This window comes from Schistocerca americana, chromosome 3 (genome assembly GCF_021461395.2).
Source record: "Schistocerca americana isolate TAMUIC-IGC-003095 chromosome 3, iqSchAmer2.1, whole genome shotgun sequence".
NCBI lineage: Eukaryota > Metazoa > Arthropoda > Insecta > Orthoptera > Acrididae > Schistocerca > Schistocerca americana.
Window position 1 is genome coordinate 875,074,802 of NC_060121.1, and position 21,314 is coordinate 875,096,115.

The window sequence follows — 21,314 nt, forward strand, 5'->3', positions numbered from 1 at the left end:
TGTGAACAATCCAATCGCGTGGTTGCAAAGTAGACGACTGACGCAGAAAATTGTTTGTATTTATATTTATCATCAGTCGCACCCCTCTTGATGCCGTCCTTTATGAACGAAATATTTATGCCTAAATGGTTCACGAGCAGCGTGTTTTGAGATTTATTTTCATGTTCGTTGGCGGGCCACAACTGGCAGTTTACACTCCTTCGCAATTTCACGTACATCATACACATTGGAGCATTAGTCAAACATGGCTCAAACAAGCGTTCTACTAGCAATTGAATGGAGTGATCGGTCTCGTACTTGACCAGCGTGGCCTCTGATGGCTTCCTGTTCTTTGCCTTTAGATCTGAGAAACTTAAAGAATGAATTGGAAAAGCTTAAGAGCTAATTTGTAAGTAGGCTTGCAAAAAAATTACAACAAAACTGAAATAAAGAATAATCTACATACCAAAAATAATATAGTACAAATCAACGACTAGATTAGATAAATTTTTTGTTTTCAAAACCAAGCAAGGATTATGCCAGAAACATCGCTAAGCTCGTGTTACCAGTTTCGACTTGCAGCAGTGAAAGTTGGACGTTTAATGCGTTAACATTCATAGCTAAGTCTCGATCAGCAAGGAGTGGAGAGATACTCGTGAATCAGAAGGGAAGACAGGGAAAACGAGCAGGGAAGAGGCTGCAGCAAAAGACGCAGTTGTGAGTGTAGTGAATACGGAACGGCGATGTTCGTTACTCTGTACGCAGGTGTGTGGAAGGCGGGTGGGCCAAAGCAGTACCCTACTGGATTCCGAGGGACGAGGAAAGGCAGAGAAGGTACGTAATGGAAGGTGGGTAGGTTTAAAAGCTGAAATATTAACGTCACTAAGACTGTTAGGCAGACCGTCGCTAGTTTAGAAATCTTCATTAGGTTCAAATCTAATGTCGCCGTGCGTAGAGTGGAAAATATACGTGGTATATTTCATGGTAAAAAGACGTGTTGTGTAAAAATTTTGTTGCATTTACGTTCACTGACTGCTGCGGTGGTCGAACACGGTTATTAGTTATACTCCACGGTCCAATGTGTTCTTAAAATGTTCATATCGCGCTTATACAGAATACTTAAAATTGTGTGTGTGTGTGTGTGTGTGTGTGTGTGTGAAATCTTATGGGACTTAACTGCTAAGGCAGGCGCACAGTCCATGACTGCAGCGCCAAAAACCGCTCGGGTAATCCCGCGCGGCCAGAATAGTTAAATTTATGCGTGATCTTTATAGAAGGTTGGCATATTAGATTCGCGCATATTATCACAGCAAAAACCCAAGATGGGCGCATGTAAACAGTATAGCTGTTCTGTAAATGGTTTGGCACTGAAACATGTTAAGGCTCTGAGCAATATGGGACTTAACTTCTGAGGTCATCAGTCCCCTAGAACCCAGAACTACTTGAACCTAACTAACCTAAGTACATCACACACATCCATGCCCGAGGCAGGATTCGCATTTGCGACCGTAGCGGTCGCGCGGTTCCAGACTGTAGCGCCTAGAACCGCTTGGCCACCGCGGCCGGCAAACATGTGAAGGACTTCCAGAGATGCTTCACTTGGATTACACTTGCATGACGTACGCTATAACGATGTAAAAAAACATAAAACGTAGGACAGTTTGTCTGTAGTATTAACTTACGCGCTATGCTGAAGTTAACGGATGTTGGTAAGTTGGTATCATTTCTAACACGCTTTAACATTTTTATATAGGGAGTCATACTATCTTGATCTGATGAACTCCCTCTCACTGGACAACAAACTAGCGACAATATAGTTAAGTCTTAGCAAGATAGCCGGCCGCGGTGGCCGTGCGGTTCTAGGCGCTCCAGTCCGGAGCCGCGCTGCTGCTACGGTCGCAGGTTCGAATCCTGCCTCGGGCATGGGTGTGTGTGATGTCCTTAGGTTAGTTAGGTTTAAGTAGTTCTAGGGGACTGATGACCACAGCAGTTGAGTCCCATAGCGCTCAGAGCCATTTGAACCATTTTGCAAGATAAGTTTAAGTGCTTCGTATTGCTTGATGCCTGAAGATGGCATCGATGACTGGAAACGCGTCGCTAATAAAGTGTTATAAAACTAATAAGCGTTGTGCCTTGTTGCTGTTATACACATATAACAGTCAAAGAAAACCAATACTGCCAATCTGACAAATGATGATACTGTAGATAGTGGGCTCACGTTCCAAAAGTTCACTTCCATAGCAATATGAAAATACTTGTGGGTCGAATGGGAGGTTCGCTTTCTGTAATATTTCTCGGGTACCTCTTTTACCTGTTAAGGGCCAGCTTAGGGGAAAACCGCGGCGAACCTCCCCTGAGCAGGTAGCGGACAGTAGAAGGCCGCCCGCCTTGTGGGATTCCCGGAACTGCAGCTGCAGCGGCTACTGCGGCCGGCTTTGGGCTGTGGACGAGTTCATTCATCACACCGGGCGGCCTTCACCGCGTCTTCGCTGCTCGCGGGACGTCTCTCGACTGAGGTGCTTTTTATACTAATGTTTCCGCATGTACTCGTGCCACGTTTCCAGCCGTTCGTACCGGACACACAGCCCAGGCTGTTCGCGTGTGCCCTGGTCCCTGCTTTTCTTTCCACACTAACAAACAACTTGACGCACCAATGTCTGACTAGAGTTTTGTCTGTGCCAAATAACGAGCACCACACGGCTACCCGTCAGCAGAGGTGCTCGGCTTGCAACCATCTGTAGACACGATGAACAGTTAGACTGTTAAATGTATTTATCTGTAGGTATGCAACAGAAAAATTATGTGGATACCAGGTACAGTCTGAATCTTCCCCCCCCCCCCCCTTTCTCTCCCTCTCTCCACCCTTCTTTCAAAAAAATGGCTCTAAGCACTATGGAACTTCAAAGCAGCAGAGGATCAAGTAGGTAAAAAGACGAAAAATTGGTTCAGATGGCTCTAAGCTCTATGGGACTTGAGATCTCAGGTCACAAGTCCCCTAGACTTAGAACTACTTAAACCTAAAAAACCTAAGGACATCACATACAACCATGCCCGAGGCTGGATTCGGACCTGCGACCGTAGCAGCAGCGCGGTTCCGGACTGATGCGCCTAGAACCGCCTCCCTTCTTTCTTCCCCTATTTACATTACTAAGCAGCCTTGTTACGTTTTAGGAATAAACCGACCTGCTGCAATCCTAGAAACTCGTCTCTGAATTCGTTCGCAGGATGTGTGTTTCAGTCACGCCTACTCTAAACCCCGGGAAAAGTCTGTAGAAGTGTTCGCACCAGAGTCTCGTATAAAATTTCTTTTGTTGATGCGCCGCACATTCCCAGAACACTTTCATGAAATCTGATATTCTCAGCATGTTGTAACATGATAATGTCTGGTTTTTTCTGTCGACATGGACACTATCTCGTTTATCCACATATAGAGATAGCGCTGCCATTGGTTGCACCGAGTGAAACATAGTGTTTCTACAGTTTCTTAGGAGAATATGGCGATACTTTCCTGTAGCTAATAGCATAATTAGCGAACAGTTTAACAGTGCTGCTAATCCTATCTCATAAATCGGTTGTGTGTACTGAAAACATACGCTTCCTTGGAGCGCACTCGCGGGCCTCTGTGGCCGAGCGGTTCTAGGCGTTTAGTCCGGAACCGCGCTACTGCTACGGTCGCAGGTTCGAATCCTGCCTCGGGCGTGGTTGTGTGTGATGTCCTTAGGTTAGTTAGGCTTAAGTAGTTCTAAGTCTAGAGAACTGATGACCTCAGATGTTAAGTCCCATAGAGCTTAGAGCCATTTTTGGAGCGCACTCTGTTTCCCTCGTTCCTGATGACCATTCTCCATCCAGTACAACTTAGGGGGTTGATTCTTATTCCACAATGTGGCACAGCGTCGATTGCATTAAAAATATTGCGAGGACGAAATGTAGCTGCCTGTTCACTTGCGTCAACAGCCGGCAACGAATCGTATCTAAAGAGAAGAAGCTGTTTCTTTTTTTTACACTAGCAGTTTTTTCCTTGATTCTTTGACAGAAAACAGTTTTCCGTCTAGCAACGTCACATTAGTGAAGGATATTTTCTAAGGTCGTAGATGAGACGTAAGGTGCTGGTAACTCTGCTCTTCCGATCTGTTACGCTGTCTGTAAAAAAGAGTTAGCTGCCCAAGGTGTAGTAGTGTTGCGATTCATTCAGTGCTGTAATGAGCTCCTTCTGTTACAAATGGCTCTGAGCACTATGGGACTCAACAGCTGAGGTCATCAGTCCCCTAGAACTTAAAACTACTTAAACCTAACTAACCTAAGGACATCACACACATCCATGCCCGAGGCAGGATTCGAACCTGCGACCGTAGCGGCCGCGCGGTTCCGGACTGTAGCGCCTAGAACCGCTCGGCCGCTCCGGCCGGCCGTTCTGTTACAAGTATTCACTTTATTTGAATGTATTGTGTCTTTAATAAAACACACACCAAACACGGTATCTTACCAACTGTTCAGGCACAGTATACGGCGGAAGCCTTAGCCAGCCACTGGGAGCCTGTGGTGTGTGTGGCTGAGCCGCTGCCACTACCCGCTCTGCTCTCCAGTAGAGATGGGTCGTTCGCGAACTAACGGGTCCAAAGGAACGGTTCACCAAGATGAAAGGAACGAGCGAGGAACGAATTCTACGGAACGGTCTTTCATAGTTCACTTCGGGCGCGGATTTCTACTTATAGTTCCCGTGAACGGGAAACTGTCGATGTCGTTCCCGCAACGGCACGTCGGCCGGTCTCGTTCCAGCCTCGGTCCCGTTCCCGTTCCCGTCGGTCTCTGTCTCCGTCAGCCGGAATCGTCCTTCTTCGCGTGGCCACTCGCCGCAGATCCACTGCCGACTTCTCGTAGTTAGTTATCGAGTTGTTGTTCGTTTTGTTCGCTGCGCACGCCCATTCTACATCAGTTTCAGACCTTTTCTGAACTCTGAACTTCTGGTTCTTTTCGTATTCTATTCAGCGTCCATGACCGGTAATTAAAATTTAATTACGTAAACTTCATAAAAATTACGTGGTATGTAATACATACATTTTGTCAGGTAACAAAACGGCATATCAGCTTACTTCACTATTCCGATAAACAGCAGAAGAAATACTTGTAAAAAGGCAAGATTGTGTTTTATTACACATGCAAAGGAAGTCGGGACGGCACACACGAGTGGCCATTTTCCGTCTTTTTTTTGATTAAAGGTAAAAGGGCGTGTTGATTGTTGTGGAAGGCAGACCGACTTACAACCGAATGAAACCCGCACTCCATAATCGAATGTCTGGTGTCACTTTTTGTAAAGAGAATATGATAACAGTGATACAGGGTGGCGCACGAAAAATATGCCCCGAGTACTAGACGGTTCACTGTCGTCCACCATTCATCATCTATTGTTTCGAAGTTGTTGCTTGCATTAACTTTATTATTTCTTCACTGCCTAATTATTACATGTTTATGTACTCTGCTCGTAGCGGTCAACATATCGTGCGTAACTGGCGAGCAGTCTGTACTCGGGGCCGGTTTTTCGTGAGCCACTTTACATTATTTCACTCCGATCTGCCACATAACGCTGCAGTTGGCTAAACGAGAGGTTTTGCAGAACCGCGAAAATTACAAGTGTGTGAGAATTCTGTTATCAATAAAAACTCTGTACTCCAGGGGCGAGGCAAGTGTCCCCTCAGTCACCTATGCTACTAATTTTTCATAAGAACCATATAAGAAGTACTAATGAACGGTGAAGGAGTGAAAATGAACGGTTCCCAAAACAGAGCGGTCACCAGTGAACTAGTTCCCAAGGATGAACGAGTTTGCCCATTTCTACTCTCCAGTGCTCTGCCCCCTCTGCACGAGCGGTCGCCCGCGCGCTATGCAGGCGCCACTCCACTCCAGCACACTCCACCGCGCGTCGCGCCGACAGCCCAGCCTGGGTTTCCGGGTTCCCAGCACTGTGGAGACGGACCGACCGCTACGCCGCGGCTCACCAGTTGACTGCCCAGTCCACCTAGCGGCCGTTAGGAGTGACACAGCACCAGGGCGCAAAAAGCACGCGGCGGAAATCTCTGCCTGGGAAACCGTCAGGCACTCGCCTCAGCCGACATCGGCGGAAGGCGGAGGGTCGTCACACAGGACCAGCACCACGAGGACATCTTGAACGATCCTGCTGTTAACGACACGAAATCGTAGTGAAATGCGGAAATATTTCGGCAGACCTTTCGCTCGCTGTGCTGCACTCCAGCTCTGTTTACCTACGGATTAGTGAAAGATAATACTACAACAGCAAGAACAACCCGATACTGCCCCATTGCAATTACATCTAGGGTATGAAACTCCCTGGCAGATTAAAACTGTGTGCCGGACCGAGACTCGAACTCGGAACCTTTGCCTTTCGCGGGCAAGTGCTCTACCAACTGAGCCACCCAAGCACTACTCACGCCCCGTCCTCACGGCTTTACTTCTGCCAGTACCTCGCCTCCTACCTTCCAAACTTCATAGAAGCTCTCCTGCGAACCTTGCAGAACTAGCACTCCTGAAACAAAGGATATTGCGGAGGTAGGAGACGTACTGGCAGAAGTAAAGCTGTAAGGACGGGGCGGGAGTCGTGCTTGGGTAGCTCAGTTGGTAGAGCACTTACCCGCGAAAGGCAAAGGTTCAGAGTTCGAGTCTCGGTCCGGCATACAGTTTTAATCTGCCAGGGAGTTTCATATCAGCGCACATTCCGCTGCAGAGTGAAAATCTCATTCTGGAAACATCTAGGGTACTTCGCTTCGTACAACCATTTAGATATTTAGAAGCAATTTGAAGCGGGATGAAGACGTAAAATGGGTGACAGGTGTGCCAATATAAGACTTGTGGTGCACTAGTAGGACGAATGCGCAACCGTCTGCATTCTGCGAGAACCTCCCACTCATACTAAACCTCCAGAAATGTCTCAGCTTTGCCGGTGAGTCCGTAGATGGTCGTATAAGGAGCGTACAACGTAACTGCCCACGCTTTCCCGTTCGAGTTCTGCGGTAATTAAGTCAGTCCGCCTCTGAACTGACGTAGTGAGGCGCCGCATTGTAATTCTTCTTACCTGCTATGTCGAGATGCCCCCGTAGTGTTAAGTCCCCTTCCAGGGCCGTAGCAGCGCCGCCGGATTCTGAAAGCGCAATACTACTGTCTGTTTTACGTAATGAAGCCGGAAGAGGTTTCTTGAGCAAATAATTTTTACAAGGGATGCCAATATCGTGCGTTTATTTAAATGAACTTGTTCACACTGATTATAAGCTAGCTATTAACGGCACAAGAGCACGTCTTACTGTATGACTAGATCGAAAAGCATGCTGTCGACGACTGCCGACTGTGGGACACAGTCCTTAACTTGAGCATACAATCGGTATAGTTCGTACAGGATAGTGCATCTTCGGTTACGCCAAAGTTACTCATGTATTTATTAATACCAACGTTTTCTGGCTTTGTAAAAACACTGAAAGATAGTATTTATGACACGAACACTCCTCCCAATGTCTGACTGGCAAAAGACAACTTTTGTTAGCAAATATTTATTAATAACAATTACTTGATTCGCTCCAGAATAAATGTACTTACGGTACGCATCACTTTGCCGACGTCAGGAGCAATTTCTGCATCGGCTCCTCATCCCACTGGCTCTAAAGCGCGAATCAGCGTGGGCACCTAGCGCTCGCTCCTTAATCCGTACGAACTAAGGCGCTGATACGTTGACACTGCGTTTATAAAATAGCAAAACTGGAACCAAAGTAAAATGCTCTCTTATTTGCAAAAAAAGTCCTTTCCAAGTAGGCACAGCCGCAGCTAATGTAAGAGATGCGTTGTTAGTACCGTAACAGGTTGATATACGAGTAGCTGATAAGACTCTGACGTAGATACTAGAGAAACTTTGATGGGAATTCTTAGAGTAAAGCTGACGTTCTGAGAGAAGCGTTCTGAATTGGAGGAAAACTGTGTGAAAGATCTGCTGTCAGCACCAGGGTGTATCGCGTGCAGGGGCCATCAGAATAACATAGATGACGGCACGCAGGGAAGAATACAGTCGCTGTTTTCGTTCAGAACGCATGTGGAATGGAACAGTAAAACCAATGTTGTTTGTGGCCAGTGCATACCGCAACGCTCAGATTCTAGCGGAGTATATATATGGGCTGAGAAATCAGTACACGTGTTAGTATGAGGAAGTAATAGCATTTCTCATTTCGTCTTCTTAGTATCTCCTTGGAGAAACAAAGCTGTGACGAATAGCTCAACAGTTGTTCTGAAATACGTGTACAGGGTGGTCATAAACAGTCTGAAAAACTTGTAAGTGTATTGCAATCCGGGTTGTGCTTACAAATAATTCTTAAGAGAAAAATCGAGCCGTTGCGCGAGAAAATGCAAGCGACCCACCACAGACGGTGTCGCCAAAAATATTCTTCGCTTGGTTTCCTAAAACTGAAATAGACAGCGATACTAAAACTGGACGTGGGGTGGTAGTAAGGGTCGAACCCGAGCGAAAGGCTGAGCGATTTCGTGCGCTATCAGGTGCGCTGTGAGAAACGGTTGACAGTAATTTGTATCTGGCGGGCCGATTGAATTTGCGCGCGCAACGGTCTGATTGGCTGACTTTGCTGTTGATGAACTCGGAAACGGCGCAACGTATCTAATTTTTTTCTGAATTATTTCTCAGCACAACGTACCCTGTAACACCCTTCCACGCTTTTCAGACTGTTTCTGGCCACACTGTATACACTGCTCTGTAAAATTGAAGGACGAGACAAGTAAAGTGCGCTAACATAACGTATTAACAAATCGGTGGAAATTAATTACAGTGAGGGAGCGGGTTTCCAGAGGTCTTCTAGTCGTGCACATTAAACCTGGTCGTCACAGGGCGTCTGATTAATGTAGCTATAGCGCAAAACGGAGCCGGCACCGCAACGCGAGGCAGTTGGAGTGGGCAGACACTGGTGTGTGTGTGTGTGTGTGTGTGTGTGTGTGTGTGTGTGTGTGTGAGTGCGCGCGCGCGTCTGGACGACTTCACACGGGGATGAATCATCGGAAATCTGAAAGGACGACGAAGTGTGACGACTATTGCCCACGTCTTTCATATTACTCAAAGCATTGCTTCGTAGGGGTGGGGAGGGTACCGAACCACCGAACGACGGGCACTGCTACCCGAAAGTGAGGAAGTGATCGACCACGGTAAAGCACAGCAGCAAGCGAGAACAGAGCCACGTGAAACAGCGGGTGCTGTCGCAGGCACGCCAAACAGGACTCAAAGGCGCGGTGTCGGCATGCTCCGCTGTGGCAGGACGGCTGTTTGGAATCAACTAGTCTATTTGCCAGCCGACCATTGCGTTGCTTTTCCGTTGACACTCGTATACTTCGAGACGTACTGTTTGCGAGAGGGACTGAGTCAACGAGAAGTTGGGCCGCGATTTCTTCTCGGGTGAGAATAGATTCAATCTGAGTAGTGATTTTGGACGTAGCCTCATTTGACGAGAGATGGGAAGACGTAATACGCTCCAGAGCATTATCGAAGACGATCATTTTGGTACTCTAGATGTTACGGTGTCGGAAAGTGTCTGAACTTAGCACAGTCACCGGTGAGCGTTACGTGAAACGGTATTCCTTTCCCATGTGCGTCATTTCAGGGATCCATTCGGCCCTTTTTATGGATGATCGGAGGAAGGTTTTCTTAGCAGCAACTTCCTTCCAAAATGAACGTCACTTTCTTTGACTTGTTACAATGAATTTGCTTGGAATATATACTCCCCACAACTAATACAGTACCTTAAATCTTTAGCCGGCCGGAGCGGTCCTAGGCGCTTCAGTCTGGAACCGCGCGACCGCTACGGTCGCAGGTTCGAATCCTGCCTCGGGCATGGATGTGTGTGATGTCCCTAGGTTAGTTAGGTTTAAGTAGTTCTAAGTCTATTGGACTGATGACCTCAGCTGTTAAGTCCCATAGTGCTCAGAGCCATTTGAACCATTTTTTAAATCTCTAGGATTAGGTATCGGCAGGTGTTTCCTGTTGATGATCTATTTTCGTGACTGATCGACGGTGGAGTGGCTAAGTCACATGGTAATTTTCACGCCGTTACATGCTTAGAATTAAAGGTGACTATATCTACATCACATACCAGTCTTCAGTTCTGCCTTCAGATCAGGACAAATACTGTTACAAAGTGTGTGCGATGATTCCGTAAACTCGTTTCTGGCATGTCTAACAAGGGGAGGCCGCCAATTGTGAAACTCGGATTCGATTCATACTGCGCATAATAAAATCCCATGGCCAGAGGTATAATGTGGCAAAGCACCAAAATGCACTTCTCAGCCGTTGTCGAGAAAATCGAGTTAAAAGAAACCATTGCGGTGAAATACTCTCTACGATTAACAATTTTCTACAGCGTCGTGGCGCAGCGGTAAGCGCTCGGGTTCGTAATCCGAAGGTCGCCGGATCGAATCTCGCGCCATGCAACCTTTTTTTTTAGTATTTGTTTTTTGTAATTCATATATATATATATATGTATATATATATATATATATATATATATATATATATATATCACAAATGTTATTGTCTTCATAATGTTAACCACGTATAGTTAACGGAAGACGTAGAAACGATATTCCGATACGAATACGTATAGCGTAAGTCAAACGTTCGAATTAGAATAGAGACCCCACGAACACAAATTTGCTGTGGCAGGTATGAAAGATAAACTCCGTTATTCGCTCGTTACACTTGGAGGACAGATGTTGAATGGGGCGAAACGAGCCGCCGGATAAGAGAAAGAAGGTAGATGCGGTCCCTAGCGCAACTTACAACATCGTCGAAAATCAGTACCTGTATCGAAATGCATACCGGAAGTCAAAGAACCCCGTACGTAGCTGGCCGCCGGTGTATGCGGCACTCTGGAGTGGATCTCGTTGGCGAACAGAGGGAGCTGAGCTTCGCTAGGTCTGTGTTCGCGTAATCCACGACGATTCCTATGGGAGAGTTTTGCTGTCTTGAAAAACGTCATAATGAGTAACCATAAGACGTTGTCCACAATTCTCATTTTTACGATACTGCAGTGCTCGTATTGCTCTGATTCCTTTGGAAGTGCATGCATGTCCAAAGGACGTCGTAATCAGAATAACACAGGCACTGCAATATTGTATTTATATGTCGATACTGGGCAAACGACTTTAAAGTACAACGTCTGACCCGTACGGGAATATACATAATGGTTGTACAAGTACGGGTCGTAGACGCATGGTTGACGACATATGTAAGTTTGGGTCCGGCCGTAAGTCGTGCACGGATAGCCAAATGGTAAGGCGACCGCTCGCGATTAGCAGGAAATCCGGGTTCGAGTCCCGGTCCGGCAGAAATTTTCATTGATCGTCATTCCATTCTACAACGAATGGTTGCCCTTATTCGCAACTGCGAATACATTTAATATATTTTAATTTTCTGCACGCGACCACTAGGTGGCAAGGATTATTAAACTAATTTGACGCAACATTATTAAGTACTCCCCAGACTGCTCGACGAATGTACAACAGTATCTTCTACGAAAAGGTTTTCAAATATCGCTAACGCATGTAGAATTCGTTGACAACTAAATTATGTATTTAGCGACATGTTTCGAGGAGACACCTCATCATCAGGCTGTGTTAGTATCACAGAAAAGATTTAACCCATTTGCTTACAGATATTAAAGATCCTTAACATGACTGCTGTGATCACCTTCGTTCTTGTGGCGTGGCAGTTTTGTTGTGATATGCTGAGGTATGTCGCTAAATAAATAATTTATTTGTCAACCAATTTTGCGACAGGTAGCGGTACATCAATCCTTTTCTTATTTTTGAAACAGTCGCGGTCGATTAATAGTGAATATCGCTTCTAACTACGCACATCAAAAAAAGTTTTGCATCACCCCGGTTCCCAGAACTTCTGAAGATACACGTTTATTGTGGATATTGTATCACAGACACAGTCCGTGTGACTGTTCAGAGATCTCACTAAACCGCCCAAAGATGTAAACAACCGTGCATGAGCAGCGCCTATTAGACGGAGGGGGTCCGACAGCCGATCAGTTCGTCATTCCACCAAGAAGGAGGTACACGGCTCGTGTTGTCAGTACTTCAACAATGCCTAGACGGTCAATACCGCGGTTATAAAGCGTCTGCATTGTTATTTTGTGCCACGAAGGGCTCTCAACAAGGGAAGTGTCCAGGCATCTCGGAGTGAGCGAAAGTCCAAGGACTACCACTGCAATGGATGACCGCTACCTACGGATTATGGATCGGAGGAACCCTGACAGCAACGCCACCATGTTGAATAATGCTTTTCGTGCAGCCACAGGACGTGGTGTTATTACTCAAACTGTGCGCAACAGGCTGCATGATGCACAACTTCACCCCCGACGTCCATGGTGAGGTCCATCTTTGCAACCACGACACCATGCAGCGCAATACAGATGGGCCCAACAACATGCCGAATGGAGCGCTCAGGATTGGCATCACGTTTTCTTCACCGATGAGTGTCGCAGATGCCTTCAACCAGACAATCGTCAGAGACGTGTTTGGAGGCAATTCGGTCGGGCTGAACGCCTTAGACACACTGTCCAGCGAGTGCAGCAAGGTGGAGGTTCCCTGCTGTTTTGGGGTGGCATTATGTGGGGCCGAAGTTCGCCGCTAGTGGTTATGGAAGGCGCCATAACGGCTGTACGATACTTGAATGCCATAGTCCGACCGATAGTGCAACCGTATCAGCAGCATATTGGCGAGGCATTCGTCTTCATGAACGACAATTCGCCCCCCCCCCCTCCCCGTCGTGCACATCTTGTGAATGACTTCTTCCAGGATAACGACATCGCTCGACTAGAGTGGTCAGCATGTTCTCCAGACATGAACCCTATCGAACATGCCTGGGATAGATTGAAAAGGGCTGTTAATGGACGACGTGACCCACCAACCACTCTGAGTGATCTATGCCGAATCGCCGTTGAGGAGTGGGACTATCTCGACCCATAGCGCCTTGATGAACTTGGGGATAGTATGCCACGACGAATATAGGCATGCATCAATGCAAGAGGACGTGCTACTGGGTATTAGAGGTACCAGTGTGTACAACAGTCTGGACCACCACCTCTGAAGGTCTCGCTGTATAGTGGTACAACATGCAATGTATGGTTTTCATGAGCAATAAAAAGGGCGGAAATGATGTTTCTCTCTTCCAATTTTCTGTACGGGTTCCAGAACTCTCGGAACCGAGTATGCGAAACTTTTTTTTATGTGTATCTAATACGTTCTGTATTTAGTCTAGTTCGAAATGCGGGATGATGAAGACGTTGCTGCTGTGGCAAATGCTCCACTTCGTAGCAAGGAAAAAAGAAAAAGTAGGTGGATTAAAAATGGTTCAAATGGCTCTGAGCACTATGGGACTTAACTGCTGAGGTCATCAGTCCCCTACAACTTAGAACTACTTAAACCTAACTAACCTAAGGACATCACGCACACCCATGCCCGAGGCAGGATTCGAACCGGCGACCGTAGCGGTCGTGCGGTTCCAGACTGTAGCCCCTAGAACCGCTCGGCCACCCCGGCCGGCAGGTGGATTAACAACTGTTATCACGAGACTCAAAAATTCACGCACAAAAAGTTTCTGAGGGAACGGGAGTTGAACGAGACAGTAGTTATCACAGCCGGCCGAAGTGGCCGTGCGGTTAAAGGCGCTGCAGTCTGGAACCGCAAGACCGCTACGGTCGCAGGTTCGAATCCTGCCTCGGGCATGGATGTTTGTGATGTCCTTAGGTTAGTTAGGTTTAACTAGTTCTAAGTTCTAGGGGACTAATGACCTCAGCAGTTGAGTCCCATAGTGCTCGGAGCCATTTGAACCATTTAGTAGTTATCACAGACAGTGGTTTCAACACTGATACTTCACTGGAAATTGTCGCCGCCTTTGACGAAAAAAGAAAACTCTTTCCTTGAGTCTGTTGTTCATTTAGCTCCACGTTCGATATTTGTTCTGAAGCAACATATTTAAAGTTTTTTCCCTCGTAGCTGCGACGTACCGCTCTCTGTAAAAATAGGTCTTAGTTTCCACATTGTTATATTCATCTCCCATAATATCCCCTAATGCCAACAACGATTTGTATATATCATTATTTTTCTTGTTGGCGATACTGCTCATAGAAGACGCAGTATTTCTCACGTAGTGCTATACGTTTCAAAAGCTTCTGATATGCTAAAGATTATTCCGCAACTTCCGAGCCTGACAGTCACGTGTTATTTATTATTGCGCATCCAGAAGAACTGAGCGATAATGTTTTCCGTATAGAGATGGCTGCATATATTGGCGTAACGTCCGAGGCGTCGCTTCCCACCCCGCCTCTCTGGTGCGGGCGGCGACTGACAGGCGGGCTACCCTTCAGTCCAGTAGGCTCGGCACGTGTCTCGCATACTGCGGACGGCAGCGGCGCCGCCGGCTTTCGCTTTCCCCGTTGTCTCCGCGCGCCGCGCCTCACTGCTATGCGATGCGTTGTGCAAGTGTGGCGCCGCGCCGTGCCGTGCGAAAGCACCGCCGCCTCCGTGGGACGACGCCATGGGCCGGCTGCTGGGATGGGAGTCGCCACACACGCGACCACCTGTTGCTGGCGGGCTGGGCGCTTTCCCGCTAACCCAGTCTCCCCCAACACCGCTTCTTTTTGGTCGCGCGCCGCGCGGAGTGGACGCGCTGTTTGAGGCGCCATGTTACGGGTTGCGCGGTCCCTCCAATCTGAGGTTCGAGTCCTCCCTCAGCTATGAGTGTGTATGTTGTTCTTAGTATAAGTTAGTTTAAGTAGCGTGTAAGTCTGGAAACCGATGACCTCAGTAGTTCGGTCTCTTCGGAATTCGCACACATTTGAACATTTTGGTCGCGTAAATACCCAGACATCGATTCTCGAAATACTGGTTCGACTGCGGGCTTTTTGTTCCCACATATTAGCTCTATGCAATCGCTCTATCGCGTTTTGAGTCGTGACTGGGTTGCCAGTTTACTACGTGCTTTTAAAATATCTGTTAAAATGGACGAAGTCATACGCTATGGCGTCAGTACTGAGCGCACTTAATTTACGACGAACACTTTTCTTTTCTTTCAGGTCGAAAGAGACACATGAATTCAGACATATAAGGGCCGCTCAAAAAAAAAAAAAAAAAAAAAAAAAAAAAAAAAAAAAAAAAAAACTAGCCAGAGGCATAATTGCAGAAACCAGTACCTGTATGTTAGAAGAATTGACCCTGGCTGTTGAGACACTTGTCCCACTGTGACACAAAGCGGTGAATGGCTGTCTCATAAAATTCCCGGATCTGCGATGTTAACCAGTTCCGCACGTGCAACTGGACGTCGTCGTCAGAGGTGAATCGTTTGCCAATCACAACCTTTTTAAGGGGGACCCTTCTGACTCACTTTCTGCAGCACGGGACAACAGTGTTACTCGCAAACCTTGGTCACCCTTCGCCAAGCGATCAAATCAAAACGACGGGCCAATATCACACGTGGGGTCATCCTGCTCCACGACAATGCAAAGCCTCGTACGGCCAACACAGTCGCGGCACCCCTGCAGAAATTCAAATGGGAGGTTCTCGGCCACTCACCATACAGTCTGGACACCTCTCCCTGTGATTACGCCATTTTTGGTCCCCCTAAAAAGGCTCTGAGGGAGCAAAGGATTCACCTCTGACGAAAACGTCCAACTGTACGTGAGGAACTGGTTAACATTGCAGCGCCGGGAATTTTGTGAGGCAGCCTTTCACCACATTGTCACAGTGGGACAAGTGTCTCAACAGCCGGTGTCAATAAACATACAGGTACTGGTTTCTGTAATTATGCCTCCTGCTCATTTCTTTTTGAGCGCTTCTTTTGTTTGCTGAATAAGCAAATTCGGACTGATTGGCAGCAGCCTCATATTCTTAAAGTTCTTCTCTGAAAGCTACTAGAAAGTGTGTCACAGACGCCACTTAGCATTGTACTACGTGTAATCGTTTCTTCCCAGTCAATCCGTGTTTCAGCTACTCGAAGAAAGATATCTTAAACACCTTTGTCTGCGCTGTAATTAATCAAATCTTATTTTTAAAAAAGACAGCAACCGACCACTTTACGTGATTTTTCATTTGTGCCACTTCGCGTGTCGGGCTTTCGCCCATCTTCAGTTGGTGTAATACGTATTTGGATCTTCAGTAAGTATATCGTTGAAACATAGACAGCAAGTAGGATGCTGCAGCTTGCTTTATGAAGGATGGACGAAAGCCCGAAACGTGTATTGGCATAAATGAAAATACACGAAAATTTAAACAACCAGCAAAACGAATAAATTATTATTGTAATGTTATCCTCGTAGTCACTACAGGGGCGGCGATAATTTTATCTTGGAATTCTTCCATCAGTCCTTGTCCGCATACAAAACAATAATATCGGAATTGTGTGTCCGTCTTCATGCAAAACACTTTTGTTACGTATTTATTTATTTCCGCAAACTAGTTTCAGCGAACAGCGAGGTGGCGTGATATTTTGGAATATGAACGAAGTGCGAAACCTATGGTTTTCTGTGTACAAAAATAGCTGCAAGTCGTCCAACAAACTTGCAGATGACGTGATGCAAGCTGAGAAGAACAACAGAAAAACACCGAAAATATGCCGCAAACAGCGACAATTTTAAAAACATGCCGTGACGTATAGTAAAAAACAAAGCACCACTAATGATGGCGATATTAGTCGCTCAAACTAGTCGCTCAAACTAGTTTGGGGAATAAATAAATACCAAAAGTGTTTTGCATCAAGATGTGCCCACAATTCCCATACTAAAGGAGTCTTACGAATATCTGTAGATTCTCAACACTGCTTTCTCAAACTTTGTAAGTAGACCGGATACTTGGCGTCTATCTTAAAGTGAGAACCAATTAAGGTATTTCCCCAAAAAAAAGTGCAAGGGACTAGGAACCTGTTTACTAGGTTTTTCAACTGCTCCTATTCTGCAAAATGCGGGTATACAACACTGTCCCGCTAGTGATCACTTCGCACTGCTTTCAACAACACGCGCAAACTAAGCCGATCTAATAAAGTCGTTTCGGGGAACTTTTTTGAACATCCTTACTGAAACAATTACCAGTTCCTCCTTACGATCTCACTGATATCCGTAAGGAAATGGTACTGTCTCTGTATTAAAAATGTCGCACTTCCCCATGCTTATTACCTATTGCGGACAGTGTTGGCGCAAAACCGAGCGATTCTGGGAAACTCGAGTTTTGACTGCGCTAGCGAAATCGCTTCTGACTGAACATGTAAACACAGCAGCGAAAATAAGTTTTCAATATTAAACTTTCGTCTTCAAGTCGTCATACTTGAAGGTGCTGTCGCTGCTATATGTATTCGGAATGTGAAATAACGAATGAGGCAAGCGTCCGATGTTGAGCACACATTGTAATCGTAGTCTTTTGCCGGCCACCTGCCTCAGCAGCTGTAGCTTCAGAGCATGTAAATGCGCTGATTATGCTGTTGCAACAGGGGGAGATTCCAACTGGCCAGCTGTACAGCGGCAGACACGCGATTAGGGACAGCGATTCGTGCGAGGTTGTCCTGAATGCTTTAGTAGAGGATAGTCGTAAGAACAACCTCTCACGTCTTTAATAGCTAACAGACTACCAAATTCTCGCGTCAGTTAAGGTAGAGAAGTCGGTCAGTGAGTATAAGCCTGTTAAAGGATCAGTGACTGAATGTGTTACAAGGAACTTTACGAAAGGCAGGAAAACATTTTTTCCTTGCAAGAATGATAGGAAACAGTTTCCATATCTCTGAGGTCGACATGAAACATTTATCCCTACGAATGAATATGTGGAAACGATGACGACGACGACGACGACGACGACGACACACGAAAGAGTGGTGTTTTATCTACAAACCCTATTTTTCCACGTAATCTCCATCCCGTTCTGTGGCCTCCTTCCAGCGCGATACGAGGGCGAGTATACCCTGTCGGCACCAATCCCTGTCCTGGTATCGGAGCCAGTTCTTCACTGTGTGAACTTCCTTTGCTGACTGACAGATGCAACACCAACTGCCGAGCCGTAATGAGTCTCTCCTCACGAATGACAACGTCAGTTCGCTGCAAGATATCAGGTGTGACAGCCGTGGATGGTCACGGAGCTCCGCCGAACCGCCTTCTGATAACCTCACTCTCCGTGCCCAGCGAATAATTCTACTAGTGTCGACAGGAGATGCTCCATAGACTTTGCACAAGCGTTTGTAACTATTCCCCACAGTTTTTCTCTGCAGTGAGAATTTCAATGACGGCACACTGCTTGTAACGAACATCACTTGCAGACGCCATTTTGAAACAATCCTGCAACTACGGTATCTGTTGGAGGTGACAGAAACTTGGCGCGGTCACTCAGGAGACTTCAAGTAATGCATACGTAACGTTTCGTATTCCTAGCATTGTTTCCGGTTGAGAAAAAAATGCGGTGCATTACTTTCTGGGCAATCCTCGTATGTAGAAGGTATCACAAGTAACGGCAAAGCAAAAGTCAGTCGTCTTTGAACTCATCTATCGAATCCCCCCTGCAGGCCTTAGGGTTAGAATAGGCCCGAGGTATTCCTGCCAGTCGTAAGAGACGACTAAAAGAAGCCTCACACCTTTTGGCCTTCATGTGACGGTCCTCTGTAGGGTTTGACCTCCATTTTCAAAATTTTCCCGAAGAGCGAGCCAATTTGGGAAGGGCGCCTTAATGGTGCATCATATCCATCGTGCATTGAGCCCATTTTCTCGTCGTGGCATTGCAGTCCCGCTAATCCTTGATCTTTTGAGCGAGGACACCTTCCTGAGTGCGTTTTCCTCCACCCACTATGCAGTGTCGTTTTCTGTGCCGGCGACGACCATGGTATTCTTTGCACCTTATATACAGCACGATAGCCAGTCCATTTTGGTGGGGCCACCATGTACCGTGATGGTTGTAGCCTCCTTACAACACAGGGATCGCTCTGATGATCCCTGCGCCGTTAACTCGCCACGTATGCCAAGGAGTATATGCCCGTAACCCTGGGGCATCGGGGCTCCCGGCAATGGCCATCCTGCCAGTTGGCCTTTGCTGGGGCTGGGTAGCGCCCATGGGGAGGGCCCCTGGTCGGAGTGGGTGGCATCAGGGCGGATGACGCGCAATGAAATGTACCACGTCATCACTTGCTGATGATCAAACACCAACAGTTTTTAAGCATTCCAAGTCTTAGTACAACGCAAGGTAGTATGATCCTAAATCGTTCCACTCCCTGGCCACACCATGGGAGGAACGCCAGGCTATGGATGGCAGTGAACCTTATTCGCCCCAGTACCTCCTATGTATGAGAGCTGATGGGGACTCCATTGTCTCGATGAACCCTAAGTTTTTTGTAGAGCATTTAGAGGATAAGTTTGGGGAGGTGGAGGACTTGTCTAAAATGAGGTCAGGGTCAGTCTTGATAAAAACGACATGCTCTGCCCAGTCACGGACATTACTCGCTTATCACAAGCTGGGGAATGTTTCTATCACCATCACGGCTCATTAGAGTTTAAATATGGTCCAGGGTATTGTATTCCACAGAAATCTTCTTTTGCAGTCTGACGACGAACTGCACGCCAACTTAGAGTGGTGAGGAGTTCATTTTATCTGGCACATCCACCGGGCTCCAGTGGATAATCATGTTGCCACCAGTGTCTTCATCTAGGCCTTTGTGGGGGACACATTACCCAAAAAGGTCAAGGTCATGGTCTGCCACTGTGATGTCAAGCCATATATCCCTCCCCCAGTGTGGTGCTTTAAGTGCTGGAAGTTCGGCCATATGTCTTGTTGTACTTCCAGCATGTCGAGATGGTGGACGTCCATCCCATCCCAATACTCCATGTGCCCTGCCTTCCATCTGTGTCAACTGCGAGACCATCATTCCCCTTGCTCACCAGATTGCAGGAATTTACAGTGAGAAAGGAAAATCTTGGAATACAAGACCCTGGACTGACTGACCTTCACTGAGGCCAAGAGCAAATATGAGTGACTGCAACCTATGGCTATGACCACCTCTTATGCTGCTGCTACGAGAACAGTCGTCGCCCCATCCATTCCTCGAATTCCTGTTGCCTCTCAGAACTGGGACACTGCACTTGCCCCCTTCATAGTGGGGGGCACTTCCCGCACCACTTACCATGGGAACATTGTCCCCCCAACCATCGGGGACACCAGTCCACACTTCTCAACCAGAGAAACGTAAGTCTTCTTTGCATCGTCTCGCTAGGAAGGGGTCCATTGGGTCACTCCTTTCCCAGGTTTCTGCTAGTGTGAAAGAGGACACCCGCCAGTGGCTGAAGTGCCCAAAAGCAGCTGGTTGTTTAGCTTCACGATCATCCTCAGTCCTGGAGACTGAATCAGTGAAGCCCTCCTGGCCACAGAACCCCAAGGATCAGCGAGGGAAATCCAGAAAGAAGACCCCAAGACCAAGGGAATGCGATGGTACCCATACCACTGCTGTGCTCTGCATCTGAGGATGAGGTGAAGATTCTGGCTTCTGCTGAGGACCCAGATCTCGCCAGACCCTCAGACACAGTGGATATAGCCTGTTTAGGAAATAAATCGGTGGCTGCGGGTGACCCTGAGGTATAGACTACCTCACTGAGTGTTTCATGCCTTCCCAGTCTCACGATCACGTCATCCTCCAGTGGAATTGCGGCGGTTTTTTCCACCGGCTGGCTGAGCTACGGCAACTGTTAAGCTTTACACCTGCTTTCTGCATTGCCCTCCAGGAAACCTGGTTCCCGGCAATGCGGCCCCTGCCCTACGCGGCTACAGGGGATATTACAACAACTGTAGCGAATATAATAGTGCCAGGTGGAGTTTGCGTTTATGTCCTGAACTCAGTATGTAGTGAACCTGTGCCCCTTCAAACTCCTCTTGAAGCTGTGGCTGTCAGGATATGGATGGCGCAGGAAATAACTGTCTGCAACGTATATCTCCCCCCAGATGGTTTGGTACCCCTGAATGTATTGGCTGCACTGCTCGATCAACTCCCTAAACCTTTCCTACTTTTGGGAGATGGTAATGCCAATAACCCGTTGTGGTGTAGCACCATGCTTACTGGCAGAGGCAGAGATGTCAAAAATTTACTGTCCCAACTCGACCTCTGCCTCTTAAATATTGCGGCCACCACACGTTTCAGTGTGGCTCATGGTAGTTACTCAACCATTGATTTATCAATTTGCAGCCCAGGACTCATCAGATCTATCCAGTGGAGACCACATGACAACCTGTGTGGTAGTGACCATTTCCCCATCTTCCTGTCACTC

The 21,314-nt window shown here is 47.0% G+C and overlaps 1 long non-coding RNA gene across 1 annotated transcript in view; it reads left to right on the forward strand.

Annotated features, from left to right (window-relative positions):
* LOC124607379 overlaps positions 1-21,314 on the forward strand; it is a 392,833-nt gene that overhangs the window by 70,140 nt on the left and 301,379 nt on the right. The window lies entirely within an intron of this gene.